This window comes from Anabrus simplex, chromosome 4 (assembly GCF_040414725.1).
Source record: "Anabrus simplex isolate iqAnaSimp1 chromosome 4, ASM4041472v1, whole genome shotgun sequence".
NCBI lineage: Eukaryota > Metazoa > Arthropoda > Insecta > Orthoptera > Tettigoniidae > Anabrus > Anabrus simplex.
In genome coordinates this window covers 283,796,104-283,811,394 of record NC_090268.1, presented here as the reverse complement: position 1 = coordinate 283,811,394, position 15,291 = coordinate 283,796,104, and positions in this window count along the sequence as shown.

Here is a 15,291-nt window from a genome sequence, read left to right as displayed (position 1 = left end):
ATACCACAACAAAAAGTACAGAAGTCCAAGAATTTACATTATCACCGACAGCATTACATGTTATCCCATTTCATCGATACATAATGAAGCCACAAGAATCACACAATAGTGGACTTGTCAAAACTACAGACGTAAGAGTACAAATTAGCTCGTCTGTTACCACAGACAAAATAAACTTATTCTCTGACGACTTATTTTTAATAGCAAAAAAGCAAAGCAAAGCAAAGTCATCACCGTACATGAAGGCCCTTGGAGGGGTGGAAGGTAAAGGCTTCCACTATCCGTAACCTCGGCACTTGATGGGGTAGAGTGGTTAGCTCTAAGCACGGCCGCCTTTGCCCGCAGGAATTAACCTGGTACTCATTTTTGGTGTAGGCTGAGTGAACCTCAGGGCAATATGCACCTCCGGAAGTGGAAATCTCATTTCTTAAATTTTACAACTTCCTGACAGGGATTCGAACCCATGTCCTTCCGGGCGAGCCGAGCACGCCTCTACCGCCTCGGTCAGACAGCCCCTTATTTTTAATAGCAGACCTCTAAAATTAGGGAACACGAGAAAGAAAACACCATTGTCTTCTTTACCGACAATGATTAATGCTACCTACAAAAATATTTTAAACTGGCCTCAATTTGTACATCTCCGTGCATCATCTTCTCCTTCTTTTTATTTTACGTCACACCGATACAGATAGGTCTGATGGGGACGATGCGATAGGAAACGTCTAGGAGTGGGAAGAAAGCGGCCGTGGCCTTAATTAGGGTACAGTCCCAGCATTTGACGGGTGTGAAAATGCGAAACCACGGAAAACCGCCTTCAGGGCTGCCGACAGTGGGGTTCGAACCTCTTATTTCCCGAACACAAGCCCACAGCTGCACCACACTAACCGCATGGCCATCTCGCTCGTTCTTCTTCTTCTCCCTGCTAACGTTGTTTGGCAGGTACAGGGTCCATTTTCTGGATAGCAGAAGGCCACTGATCTATCAAATACATCAGCTGGGTGCAGGTTACCACATTTTAAATCTGATGTAAACAGTATCCAGCCATCGTTACTTAGGTCATCCACGAAAAGTGTGTGTGGTACAAGCGACAGTTAGATACGCAGCACATGTGACATGGTCGTACCAAGGGAGGTGGCTTTCTTCCTTTCTTTTATAAATGCGTATATAAATTCGTGTAACACCCATACGCCGCCTCAAGCGCCGTCCCAGATGTGGTCTTGCTGTGTAACTCCAATACACCATCCCGATTGCAATGGGTCCTCTAGAAACCATTTGCACTTACATACTACGAACCTAGAAATGGACGAATAATCGTTTTCATTGGTCAGCTGTCCGACTCGTTGGCTGAATGGTCAGCGTACTGGCCTTCGGTTCAGAGGGTCCCGGGTTTGATTCCCGGCCGGGTCGGGGATTTTAACCTTCATTGGTTAATTCCAATGGCACGGGGGCTGGGTGTTTGTGCTGTCCCCAACATCCCTGCAATTCACACAGCGCACATAACACTATCCTCCACCACAACAACACACAGTTACCTACACATGGCAGATGCCGCCCACCCTCATCGGAGGGTCTGCATTACAAGGGCTGCACTCGGCTAGAAATAGCCACACAAATGTATTATTATTATTATTATTATTATTATTATTATTATTATTATTATTATTATTATTATTGGTCAGCTCTGAAAGACTCCCTTTCCACATCATGGGCGTGAATTTATTCGCTGTTGACGATTAAGATGACAGATACCATACCACCTCAACTACATTTACGAAATAAAAAACATACGCCACAACCCAGGATCGACCCCTCGACCTCCTGCACGCTAACCTAAAACTCTATCCACTGCACCAACTGTACAGCATGACTACTATGTGCTGACAGAGGTAGTTACCCTACATGTGGTTACAGTGTTGCCAGATTGCCACTCTTCAAGGTCCTTTTTCTGCCGGTTATACTCGTAGGACGAACTTTTGTGAGAGACACTTTTTTATTGGTGGCATGTGAGTTGTCGTACTGCGACGCCCGAGTGCGCGAATTTCGGTTCATCCTGTATTTACTTGTTCTATGGGGACACACTGCCTGCTGTCATTTCTTGATGGATACAGTACTTTTGCATCCATCTCTTGGCACAGGCCAAAGTAAAGTGTGGCTTCCACCGAAGTCCCAGTCAACATCCATGGCTGTGACAATATGGAAGCTACTGGGGTATGGATAGTGCTGAGTAATGACATTCAGAGCACAACTAGTGCATCTGAGTGTTATGAAAGGTGCTGCTCACAGGTTCAGTCGTGCTGCAAAAGTACTTTCTGACTCAGTGAGGAAAGCAATGGCAAACTACCTCACTCCTCATCTTGCCTAGTACGCCTCATTTTGGTGCTGCCATTGGTTTTTGGGGTTTCCTTATAACCGCATAACCTTTGGTGGTGCTATGAGGATCCAACCAGTCTCTGGACTGTTGACCTGACAGACAGACATGGGGACACAGTGAGCATATTTTTCCTGGACTATATCCGTAGAGGTCCAAATATTAAAACAATAAATCGTATTTATAGAGCTGAAATCATATAAAATGGCCTCAAGAAAAGTAAGTAAGACAGATCATAGTAACACCGATCACTGCTGCAACTTGATAATCTCTCGATATAAAAATGAAATGACGTCTGTCTACCTACCTTCCGAAATGACATCACGTCTGAACTGCTTGGGGGGGGGGGGGGAGTAGGCGGTGGAATTTCATGAAACTTTGCACGAACTTAATCAGAGAGATCTGTAACACGACCAATATGTTTCATTTCAAAACACTGACCTAAAAATATATTATTTGAGAAATTACTTGTTTAGAATGAGATGCATGTGTTTCCTACTCGCTCAATCACGTCAAAACGGCAGGATCGATTGAACTGAAATTTGGTATGGATATCTCTCAGATCAGTTCAAACACAGCCCTATTCTGGTTTATAAATAACCAGATGTGGTACCTGTCACTTAGCATGTGCATGATTTTGATGGCATTTATGTCGATCCCTCATGTTCTGCTGAGATTCACGAGGCACGAGAGCATCTCTCCGTCTGGACCTTGTAACGTACTCGTTCCCTGGATTTCTGTAGTTATGTGCAGTTTCATTTATTCAGGTTAATATTTTAAAAAAACGTTTCCCTTTGCGAAAAGCTAATTATCATGAATATGCATGACACTCAATGTTACATCAAGGAGAACTGCAACTCTACGTCAATGAAACTTAACTAGGAGCAGCTGCAGCATCTTTGACGATCAAAGCCACAATGTGACGTCACTGAGGTACACTTTCTATTTCAAAATACTCTATTTATACAAATCCACAGCCGCAGCATCTTTGGTGACCAAGGCCTACGGTAACGCCTAATGTGACGTCACTTCTGTCACACAATTCGTCGTGTTACGTCACACACATTTTCGGATGACCCCCAGTCATAAGACACATTAATGTCAAAAAGTACAGTCAGATATACAAAGTAATTAAACATTACCGGTATGACTTCCACAACAACTCTCCATATAGTTACTGTAATTATCGGCTCTTGCACTTCAAGTTTCGGAAGACTTTCACTGATTTTTTCCCACATTTAAAAAGTTAGAATAAAAAAGTTTGTCAGTAATATTCTAAATCGATTTTTTCAAGAGCTTTATTATTATTATTATTATTATCATCATCATCATCATCTGTTTACCCTCCAGGTTCGGTTTTTCCCTCGGACTTAGCGAGGGATCCTACCTCTACCGCCTCAAGGGCAGTGTCCTGGAGCTTCAGACTCTTGGTCGGGGGATACAACTGGGGAGAATGACCAGTACCTCGCCCAGGCGGCCTCACCTGCTATGCTGAACAGGGGCCTTGTGGAGGGATGGGAAGAATGGAAGGGATAGGCAAGGAAGAGGGAAGGAAGCGGCCGTGGCCTTAAGTTAGGTACCATCCCGGCATTCGCCTGGAGGAGAAGTGGGAAACCACGGAAAACCACTTCCAGGATGGCTGAGGTGGGAATCGAACCCACCTCTACTCAGTTGACCTCCCGAGGCTGAGTGGACCCCGTTCCAGCCCTCGTACCACTTTTCAAATTTCGTGGCAGAGCCGGGAATCGAACCCGGGCCTCCGGGGGTGGCAGCTAATCACGCTAACCACTACACCACAGAGGCGGACATTATTATTATTATTATTATTATTATTATTATTATTATTATTATTATTATTATAATTATTATAGTGCAATGTACATAATATTTACCTTCTTACTCATGTACATAGATCACTTTTATGGCCATACTTATAGTTCCATTTACTTTATTACCTATTGTGTTCTCTTTATGCATTGCTTATTTCTTCTAGTTTGTATCTTACTTTTTTCATTATGACTTTGTCTCTTTCTCGTTATCTATACGCTCTGAATTTTATTCTATTTGTTGAACTCTGCTTTCTTTCTTCATTATATGTTGTCCAAATCTGTAATTTTTAGCTTATCTTTGATTTTATGATAGAATAGTACATTTCTTTTATATATGTATTATCTGTAGATTAATTATGTGGTAAGTGTAAGAGAGGGCCACGAGCCCTAACTTCGTCACTGCTAAAGTCAATAAATAAATAAAATAAATAAATGTAAAACCAAACTTAACAGATAAACATCGAGTTTTATGTTTTAATCCACGTCTGAAGCCACCTCCTCCTGAATTTTTGAATGACTTATAGCTAAGATCCCATTCACTCTTATCCTACACTTAAACACCAAGTGTCAAAAAAATAAATAAATCCGTTTTCCCGTGATGCTGTAAGAGACATAGCCTATATAAATACACACATAGCTACATATATAAACAGTATGTACCTACTCTATTTGTACGGGCTGTATACTTTAGCACCTCAACTCACTGCCGGAAAATAATAAACTGAAAAGGATTTTATTCACTGAACATATATTCAACAAAGCCTTCAGAAAACATATATCAACTATATCTGTTTGCAACCATGTTAACAAAACATACAGCTTCTAATAAAGAAAAGCGCGTTCTTTTTTTTTTTAAATACTATTTGTTCGGGGCGTCGACCTATAGAGATCTTCTGCCCCTACTTGCACCATGTGATATGAACCTGCGTGTAATTGGAATGGAGGGAGTGTAGGGTGTTGAATGTGAGGAAATGAACGTTAAGGACGACACAAACACCCAGCCCCCAGGCCAGAGATATCAATCATTTACAATTAAAAACCCCCTGACCCAACCGGGAATCGAACCCGGGGCCACCAGGTGACAGGCGGACACGTTGCCCCCTACACCGCGAGGCCGGACAAAGCGCGCTCATTATCTTATATCTTTCCTACCTGTTCAAGCAAACTGAACACTTGAAATTAACAAAAAATAAAGGGTTCCTGGAACATGTTAGTATCTAATGGAATGTCTTCTAGCCTTTATAACTGCCTGACATCGTCGCTCCATAGAGCACACTAATTTTTTTCACATGTCCGAGCTGATTTTCTGCCATTCTTGAAGAATCACACTTTTAAGTTCCTCTTTCGTACGCATACGTTACTTATGGATATTCCTCTTCAACGTACCCCAAGGATGTTCGATGGGATTTAAATCCGGAGACTGGGGAGGTGTTCTAAGCTGCTTAGGAATGTTCCAAATCAACCATGCCTTATTAATATCAGCAGTTTCTTTTGGGTCATTATGATGCTGGAACTCTGCTTCACGTTTGCCCTCAGTATTGCATTATAATCCTCCTTGTTCATTGTTCCGTCAATGAAATGAATGTTACCTCTGGCTGACATACAGCCCCAAAGTATTACAAACCCACCACCGTATTTCGCAACTGGGAGTGTATTTGCCACATCATTGTCCGTACCAATTTTTATCCATATTCTGTGTATGCCATCTGATCCGAAAGGGTTCATTTTTACCTCATCAGACCAGATAACATCATGCCAGAATTCGTTCTCCTTATTATATGCTCCTTAGCGAATGTGAGTCTAACTCGTCTGTTTTTTTCTACTTACGTATGGCCTTTTCCGAGGGATTCCTCCATACTAGCCATGCCGATACAGGATCCGACGGATGGTGGAGTTGCTGATCTTCTTTCCAGTTCGTTCCTGCGTGAGCTGCCTCAATACTGTTGAACTTAATTTGGAATCTGACTTTATCAGCCGAACAACAAACCGTTCTTCCCTTTCAGTTAAACACTTTCTCCTGGGTTTCCTTGGCGTGTTCTTAATAGTGCCTTTGTATTTAAATTTATCAACCAGAATGTGTTCTATTGACCAGCTGTCCAATCTTTCGTAATGGAAATCCTTTAAGTGCCAGTTTAAGTACTTTACCCTGCACTCATACCCATGTACACCACAGATACTCTAGGAAGGAGACTAACGCACTTGACCAGTCGTATGCCGTCGCTGGGACTTTACCGAGCGTCGCAAACAAGCTGTGAGCATCATCCTGTCCATGTGTACGAATACAACTGATACAAACGTGCACATTAATGGTCTCCCGACATAAACAATCAACACTGCCCCACTCCAGTACTGAAAAGAAGAGGAGAGAGTGAAGGGGTAGTGTTGAAGGCCAATCCAGTACAAAACATGGGGGAAGGGAGTGAAGGGGTAGTGTCGAAGGCACAATGACTCACCTTCTCGCTTAACGCATTGCTGCATGGACTGCAAGCAGACAGCCCGCTACAAGACTTCGTTGTGATCGAAATGGGCACAGTGGCGGATGTATTGAAGTACAGCATTAGGTTACCTACTCGTCCGGCCCCACCGGTCAGGGGATTTTAATTGTAAATTATTATATCCCTGGCCTGGGGACTGCGTGTTTGTGTTGTCCTTAACGTTTCTCACATTCAACACTCAACACTTCCGCAATTCCAATTACATGCAGGTTCATATATTGTGCAAGCAGGGGCAAAAGAACTCTATAGTTCGACGCCCCGAACAAATAGCATTTTAACATAGAAAAATTAAAAAGTAATCTACTCTGTTAATTACAGTATTAAGAGGTAAAGGAGGTTTTTAACCGAAAAGTGTTTTATACTAGTTAGGAATCTTTTGTAGCTGCGTTATATCGGGTCTACCAATCCTTCTTCACCTCGTTCTTGCCATATTTCTATCCATCTCCAAACTGTCTTAAGACTGCATGGTATTGCTTGTGCTATTGCTTGGGACCATGTGAGCCTCCCACATGCCAATAATACGGCCTCGATTCACCTGTGATAGGATAGGAGGCATCTTATACGATGTTACAGTATAACGCCGGAATACACACACTGTGTATTCAGCACTACCTTTTCACTCCCCTCCCCTCCTTTTCAGTATTGGAGTGGCCTTCAACACTATCCCTTTACTCTCTCCCCTCCTTTTCAGTACTGGAGTGGGGCAGTGTTGATTGTTTATGTCGGGACACCATTAATGTGCGTGCGTGTACACCCGATTGCCGATGCCGGCACATTCATATCAAATTTCTTGCCTGTGTGTAAATTATTATGGTTTTGACTAACGAATTATAATTGGCAAACCATGTTTTCACCCGTAATGTACGTTTTATTTCAGTTTTTCAATCGTTAATGTGAATATACGAGACTTCATAAGAAATTGAAGCTGGTACGAATAACAGAGCTATATACTGACAAAAATTAAACCCGACATGCGCTATTATTTGACCTAAAAGGCATAGAAACCAGGTGGGTGTACGTGTGCGTTTGTGTGTTAGTTTCTGCACGGCGTTGGGTATGAAGTGATGTGAATCTCCATAGCGAGTGTCGGACCTCTTCCATTTTTCCCTCTTATTATGATAACAGACGGCTGCCCCGTTGCGCTTCCATTAAAACATTAATCACCCCCATCTGTCGAACAGAACCAAGGAGTCCATTCAAGGCTTAATGTCTCCATCCGACGGACGAATAAGTAGACGAATAAGCTCGAGTGGAGCTTTTAAAAGTAGGAAGATAGAGTTGCAATTCAGGATGATAAACTGGGGCAAATGTCCAGTTCCATGGCTACACGGTTAGCATGCTGGCCTTTGGTCACAGGGTTCCCGGGTTCAATTCCCAGCAGGATCGGGAATTTTAACCATCATTGGATAATTTCGTTGGCAGTGGGGCTGGGTGTATGTGTTGTCCTTTTCATCATTTCATCCTCATCACGACGCGCAGGTCGCCTACGGGGGTCAAATCAAAAGCCCTGCACCTGGCGAGCCGAACACATCTTCGGACACTCCCGGTAATAATAGCCATACGCCATTTCATTTTCACAGGGGAAAATATTGATTTATAGGACGAGAAGTAAGGGATTGGAATAAATTATCAAGGGAAATGTTCAATAAATTTCTAATTTCTTTGAAAAAGCTAAGTAAACAATTGATGGGAAATCTGCCACCTGGGCGACAGCCCTAAATGCAGATCATTATTGAGTGACAGATTGATTGATTGATTGATTGATTGATTGAATCACCATCAACAGTGTCATATGACCTCACTCCAAATGAACACCGCGGAGAGGTTCGGAATCTAACCGAACCTTTTGGCACGCAATGCAGTGATTAGAAATTGTATACCACCCCTTCTCCTACTCTGATGGCCGACATTCTGATGGTGAAGATGATTTCGACCAACATAACTCGAACCGGCTGACCACGGTATCAGACTGTATAAACTTAACGCCTTTAACGATCATGGTCACCAAACGGGCTATAACAGATTTCAAAAGGACGGCCATGTTTTACTGAACATATGGACGTTTCATCTACTAAAAAGCCCTGTGGGTGGGGGACGCCGACGAAGAATACACTCACGGTATCCCCTGCCTGTCGTAAGAGGCGACTAAAAGGGGCGACCAAGGGATGATTGTCTTGGAACCATGAAACTACTTTTGATTTGTACCATCACTCGCGGAACACCATGGGTCGCTTTTACTTGCGAGTAGTACCATTCTGTTAGGTACTGAATAGTTTTGTGATTCGTAGCACTCAAGCGGGGTTCAGTGTGATTTTCCAGTACCCGTGAGTCGTACCCATGTGAGCAATACCACGGGTCTGGGAGTTGCCTGTGAGTTGCACCACTATATGAGCTACACCGCGGGTCTGCGTTGCCAGTGATTAGTACCCACTATGTGAGGAACACCACGGGAATGCCGGCGCCCGTGATTAGTACACCTAGGTGAGGAACCTCATCGGTTTGCGATGGCTATGAGTGGCGCCATTGTGTGAGAAACACCATAGGTCTGCGTTACCTTTACGACGTACAATACTTGTGAGTAGTACCTTAATGTTTGGAACACCGAGAGTTTACGCTACCTTTGATTAGTACCTCAGCTTGAGAAATATCATGGTTCTACTTTACTCGCGACATGTACCGTACTGAGGGGTCGTAGACCTGGTTTTTGGACCCCTTTATACATCAAGCATAATCGATTCAGGACTGTGCTTTATGAGTGGTCCCTTGGTCACTAATACTATTATTTATGACCGTTTTTGAGTCGGATCCACTGATTTTTTTGTTTGCTTGTTTCTTGTTTGTTTTTGTTTTTTGGGTTCATGTCCATCCATTCATTTTTCATGACATTTTTATTTATTTTGGTCAGTGGATTTTTTGAACTTTTTGTTGTCATTTCATTTCGTACCATTAGGGGCCGATGACCTCGATGTTAGGCCTCTTTAAACAACAGGCATCATCATCATCATCATCATCCACTAAAAGTCAAATTAACGAGTCCTATCACAAACTAAAGCCCAGCATGTGGACTTAAAATTCAGTTTCCTACAAAAAGTGCCGCATGCACCTTCTTTCTATAAACTTTATACACTTTATGTCAGAAAGCACGTGTACAACGATAACATACAGTGACTCGCTATTAACTGCAGTGAGATCGATCGATCTCTTCTGTTGCCACTCGCCTCTGCTAGATGGCACTACTGTTGCAACTGTACAAAAACTAATCCACAACGAAGGGTATATAAACTAGTAATGCTATTGGTTTGACGTCCCACCATTCGGGAGTACTTATAGTCTAATGAGCCAGGTGGCTACGCAGACTTCAGCGCGGCGTGTTAGTTGAGTTGCGAAGTGAACTGCTCTTCTGCGAGAGGCCGTGTTGGAGAGCAGGAATTCGTAATAGAAACAGCATGAAGAGGTAAACTCGAAAGCAAGTCCATTTGTAAAATAACTGTCAATAGTTGTTCAGTGGGGGCGTTATTAGTTCAGTGGCTTAGCTGCTGGCATCCCTCTCAGAGGGCTGAGATTCCCAGTAGATAATGGGTTGAGACTTTCATCTCAAAATCACGTGGCGTCAGGAAGGGCATCCGTCCTTAAAAACCCACACAAAACTTTTCTGTTTGTGGTTTAACGTCGCACTAACACATGGAAGGTTCTCGGTGACGCAAGGATGGGAAAAGCCTGGGATTGGGAAAGTAGCGGACGTGGCCTTAATTAAAATACATCCCCAGCATTTGCCTGGTGTGAAAATGGGAAATCACGGAAAACTCTCTTCAGGGATGCCGACAGTGGGATTAGAACGCACCATCTCTCGAATGTAAGCTCTCAGCCACGCGAGCGACCCTAGCTGCACGGCCAACTAATTCGGTCCAGCCAAAACCAAAGTGAGCCTGGGCGACACCAGCAACCCCAGAAATAACTGGGATGAGCTGAAGAACACTCGTTGTTCAATAAAATACAGTCGACAGTAATACACGCTACCTCATTTAGTAGAAATATTTCGTGCAAGAACCCCGACAACCCTTCACTATACTATGACTGTTCTTTTTATTATTTTATTTGGCATTCGGCAAGTAGCCATGCAGCCAGCAAAACATAATGTATATACAGTGACTCACATAATTATTCAGACACGTTAGTAATTATAGTCTTTGGTACACACTGGCCCTATATTTCAGAGAAAATATCGTACATGCAAACTAGTTTCTGACAGAACCCAGTTTGACAGATTCAACACGACGTTCAGGGGCGGCCGTACCTTATGTGCTGATGTGCTGCAGCACATTGCCTATTGTGAAAATAAATTAGTTTAAAAATAATATCTACAATCAAATACAGTGCATTGAAAAAGACGTCAGCCAAAAGAGTAGGAAATTATGCAACTCCCCTCACAACCAGGTAACTACTGGTGCGCTCACTGATCTCTATACCTGGATGGCTGGTAGCTTGGGTAGCAGTAAGCCGAATAGAAGATGACTGGCGCAGTAAGATGGCAGTGAGCGCACGGTGCAGTAGACCACGAGGAGCGCGCTTGCTTTGTTTATGCTTAGTTCAGTGACGCCAGGCCTCTTGATTGTAGTTCCACGAGTGTTCTGTGCTTCGTTATTGCAAAGTAAATAATAGTGTATTTTACGAATTTAGGTTCGTTGCCTTGTAGTATACTTGTGGATTACAATATTCAATTTAAATATATGTATGTAAATATGTGTTTATCTGAGTCCGCCTCTGTGGTGTAGTGGTTAGCGTGATTAGCTGCCACCCCTGAGGCCCGGGTTCGATTCCCGGCTCTGCCACGAAATTTGAAAAGTGGTATGAGGGCTGGAACGGGGTCCACTCAGCCTCGGGAGGTCAACTGAGTAGAGGTGGGTTCGATTCCCACCTCAGCCATCCTGGAAGTGGTTTTCCGTGGTTTCCCACTTCTCCTCCAGGCGAATGCCGGGATGGTACCTAACATAAGGCCACGGCCGCTTCCTTCCCTCTTCCTTGCCTATCCCTTCCAATCTTCCCATCCCTTCACAAGGCCCCTGTTCAGCATAGCAGGTGAGGCCGCCTGGGCGAGGTACTGGTCATTCTCCCCAGTTGTATCCCCGATCAAGAGTCTGAAGCTCCAGGACACTGCCCTTGAGGCGGTAGAGGTGGGATCCCTCGCTGTGTCCGAGGGAAAAAGCCGACAGATGATGATGTGTTTATCTGAAATATGAATGAAGAAACATTCTATGGGGTTCTACCGCAGTGTTCAGCTTATGGATGTACAAACAGAACCGATCAGTAGAAGGAGAAATATTTTCATCGGGGAGTTTTATACTGTACATAAGAATCTTCCTAGGGTAGTGTTTTGAGTTTTAGGTTTATTGTATCTTATTTCGCATATTCCGGGAGCAAAATGGCAATTAATTTTTGTAGGTTTCCTTTCTCGAGACCCGAACATCTAAGATCATCGATTAGGAGTATCAGGCGGGAGAATTGGGAGCCTTCTAAAACAGCTGTTCTCTGCTCGGATCACTTAGAGGAAGACTGTTTTGATAGAAATGGACAAACTGTACACCTTAGAAGTGATGTACAACCAACTGTTTTCAATTTTACTATACATTAACTGCAAGTAAAAATTTACTTATATATTTTTTTTATTTCTTGTAATTAAACTGACGGTTTCGATGAAATAATTGACGTGACCTTATAACAATCTTAGAAAATGAAGTCTGGGGAATTCTAGACCTTATTTACATCAGTAATAATTATGGGTGGGAGAAGGGAAAGTGTGGTGGGTGTTTGGGGCTATCCCATTATACAATTCGTGGTATTTGGGAATCTTAACTGGTGTTACATATATCTGATGATGACTATCAATATCGCTTTGCTAGCTGAATTTAATTAAAGAGGTCTGTAATAGTAAATTAAGCTGCAGGTAATGTGATATATTGACAAGTTTTGAATATTTGCTGGTTTTATAAATGTGTACATTTGCTTCACTGATATTTTAATTTGATAATATGCGTGTTATTTCATAGAAACAGGAATTCATTATCAAGCACCGATTATGGTATGTCGAATCTAGGCCTGTATAGTGAGCTACTTTTATAGGTACATCATTTTAAGAATGCATAATTTCGTGGCATAGATGTATACAATTTACAGCAATGTTTCCAGAAACTGGTTTTCACTTGTATTGTGTTACCGATCGCTAATTGCATGTATTCAGCACCTAAGTTAATATTTGTCGGCCGTTATTATACACTCATGTTTATTGCTATCCCGGAGATTTAGTGACCTCGGAATGACGTCCCAATGTCCTTATGCTTTGAGTGAACATGTCTCTATATTTTTAATTATACCAATGCGCCATTAATTGCGACTTAAAATTGACTATATTATCATTGCTTCCCCATAAGGAGAGCTCTAGGTTGGGTACGCCAACATGGCGAACCGCGCACTCAACTTGGCGTACTTTCTCCTGCAGCGGAGACCTGCCATCAGCGATCCATGTATAGAGATCAGTGGGTGCGCTCCACGCAGGGTGCTGTGCGATCACAGCTCAGCGAGCTTTTAGCCAGAAACCAGGACTCTGCCTTTTGCGCATGCGTGCCGAACTTTTCCGATACAAAGAGAATATGTTCCGATAGGCTGTGGAAACAACTGCCAAGACATCACTTCACAGCGATTCTTCGTTCGACCACAGAAAAGCAGCACTTGCATTACGAACGATATGAGAACGTGGCAGCTGGCACCCTCTTGACTCAGCGGTAGTATTTAAGAGGGGATAGCTCAAAGCAAACGGGAAAACAAAATACTACAGAGCTGTTCGCGCCAGGTCTTTTAATACCAAAGAGAATAGAATACTACCAACTTGCCTATTCCATAGCTACGTTTGTAAATCGATGAACTATAGAAATTGTAATTTTTATGTTGTCAAAATAAGGACATGATATTGTGATTTTCTTTAATTAAAATGTCTAGTTTATAAATCAAACTATAAAAACATAACATATAATTTTGCATTACGACGTTGCTGGTTTTATTTCAATGATGTTGGTAACACTGAATATTTTGCCATTGCAGGTGTTATTGTGTGTTTAATTATATAGTTTTATAGTTTTTGATGAGAAATGTGTATATGTGTTGGGGTAGTTTGCGTGTTTGTTCAGTGTGGAAAACTCAATGGAGAGCCTATTGAAAACTACATACCGGTATCTTTCTTAATATTTTTATTTTTTGGAGTGGGGATGGGTTACAGCACACAACTGATTTTCTGCACCAGCCGCCACTGACGACGTTCAAATGTGTACTTTTAGAAAACAGGAGAGAACCAGTGACCTCGGAGCCTCAGAACGCAGTTAACGATCTCCAACAAAATTATTCGGACACAAGTCAGTTGCCGTGCAGAGGTCGTGTGTAGAAGAGCCACGGACAGTGTGAATGTAAACATTCAGTGTGTTAGAGTGCTGTGTACAACGTAAGTGAAAATGGGCCGCAGAGGAAGAGAGAGTACAATCGAACAGCGGCAGCTAGCAATTTTTCACCATGCTAAAGGTAAAAGTTGTCGTAAAATTGCTAAAATTTTACAAATGAAGAAAAGTACAGTCTCTTATATTATCACAAGATACCGGGAGGAAGATAGGATTGAACATCTACCGCATACGGGACGTCCAAGAACATTTTCTGTGAGGGAGGAGTGTTATATCATCAGAAAAAACGAAAAAGGAACCCAAGTTAAGTGCTCCAAAACTCGCTACGGAGATTGCCGCAGACATTGGAAGGAAAGTGCATCCCGAAACAATACAGAGAGTGCTCAGAAGAGGTAACTTTCACGGCCGTATCGCAAGAAGGAAGCCCTTCAATACCTTAGAATACTGAGGGACAATATGAAAAAGAGTGCCGAAAAGATGGGGATTGTGAACATTTTAAGTTTTATCAAGATAATGATCCAAAGCATATGGCCTGGAATATAAGGATGTGGTTATTGTTTAATTGCCCAAAGGTGCTTCAGCCCCCCCTCAATCACCAGACTTGAATGTGATTGAGAATCTTTGGGACAAACTAGATAAAGAAATAAGGAAAACAACAATCACATCTAGAGAACAACTGAAAAATCGACTTCAAGAAGAGTGGCAAAAGATATCTCCCGATTACATCCGGAAATTAGTGGAGAGCATGCCAAGTCGACTCAGGGAAGTAATTAAAATGAAAGGAAAGCCCACCAGATACTGAACCTTTAGGACCTTAAGTAAACCGGAAAGTGTCCAAATAATTTTGTGCAATATTGATTTTGATTTTGTTTTTAATGATTATATATTCATTGAACGTGTTCATTAGAAGAATGATGGACGTTTAGTTTCTATATTCCATACAGAAACTTGTATCTAATTTATTTTGAGTGCTTTATTATTACTGAAACCACTAATGCAAAGGAAACTATAATAAATCATATCTGTCCGAATAATTATGCGAGTCACTGTATACATAAAGTACAGTACATACCTTATACAAAATAACACAATATCTAAAATACATGCAACAGATGAAATATCTCAATACCAAAGAAATATAACTCATTTTATTCACTCCA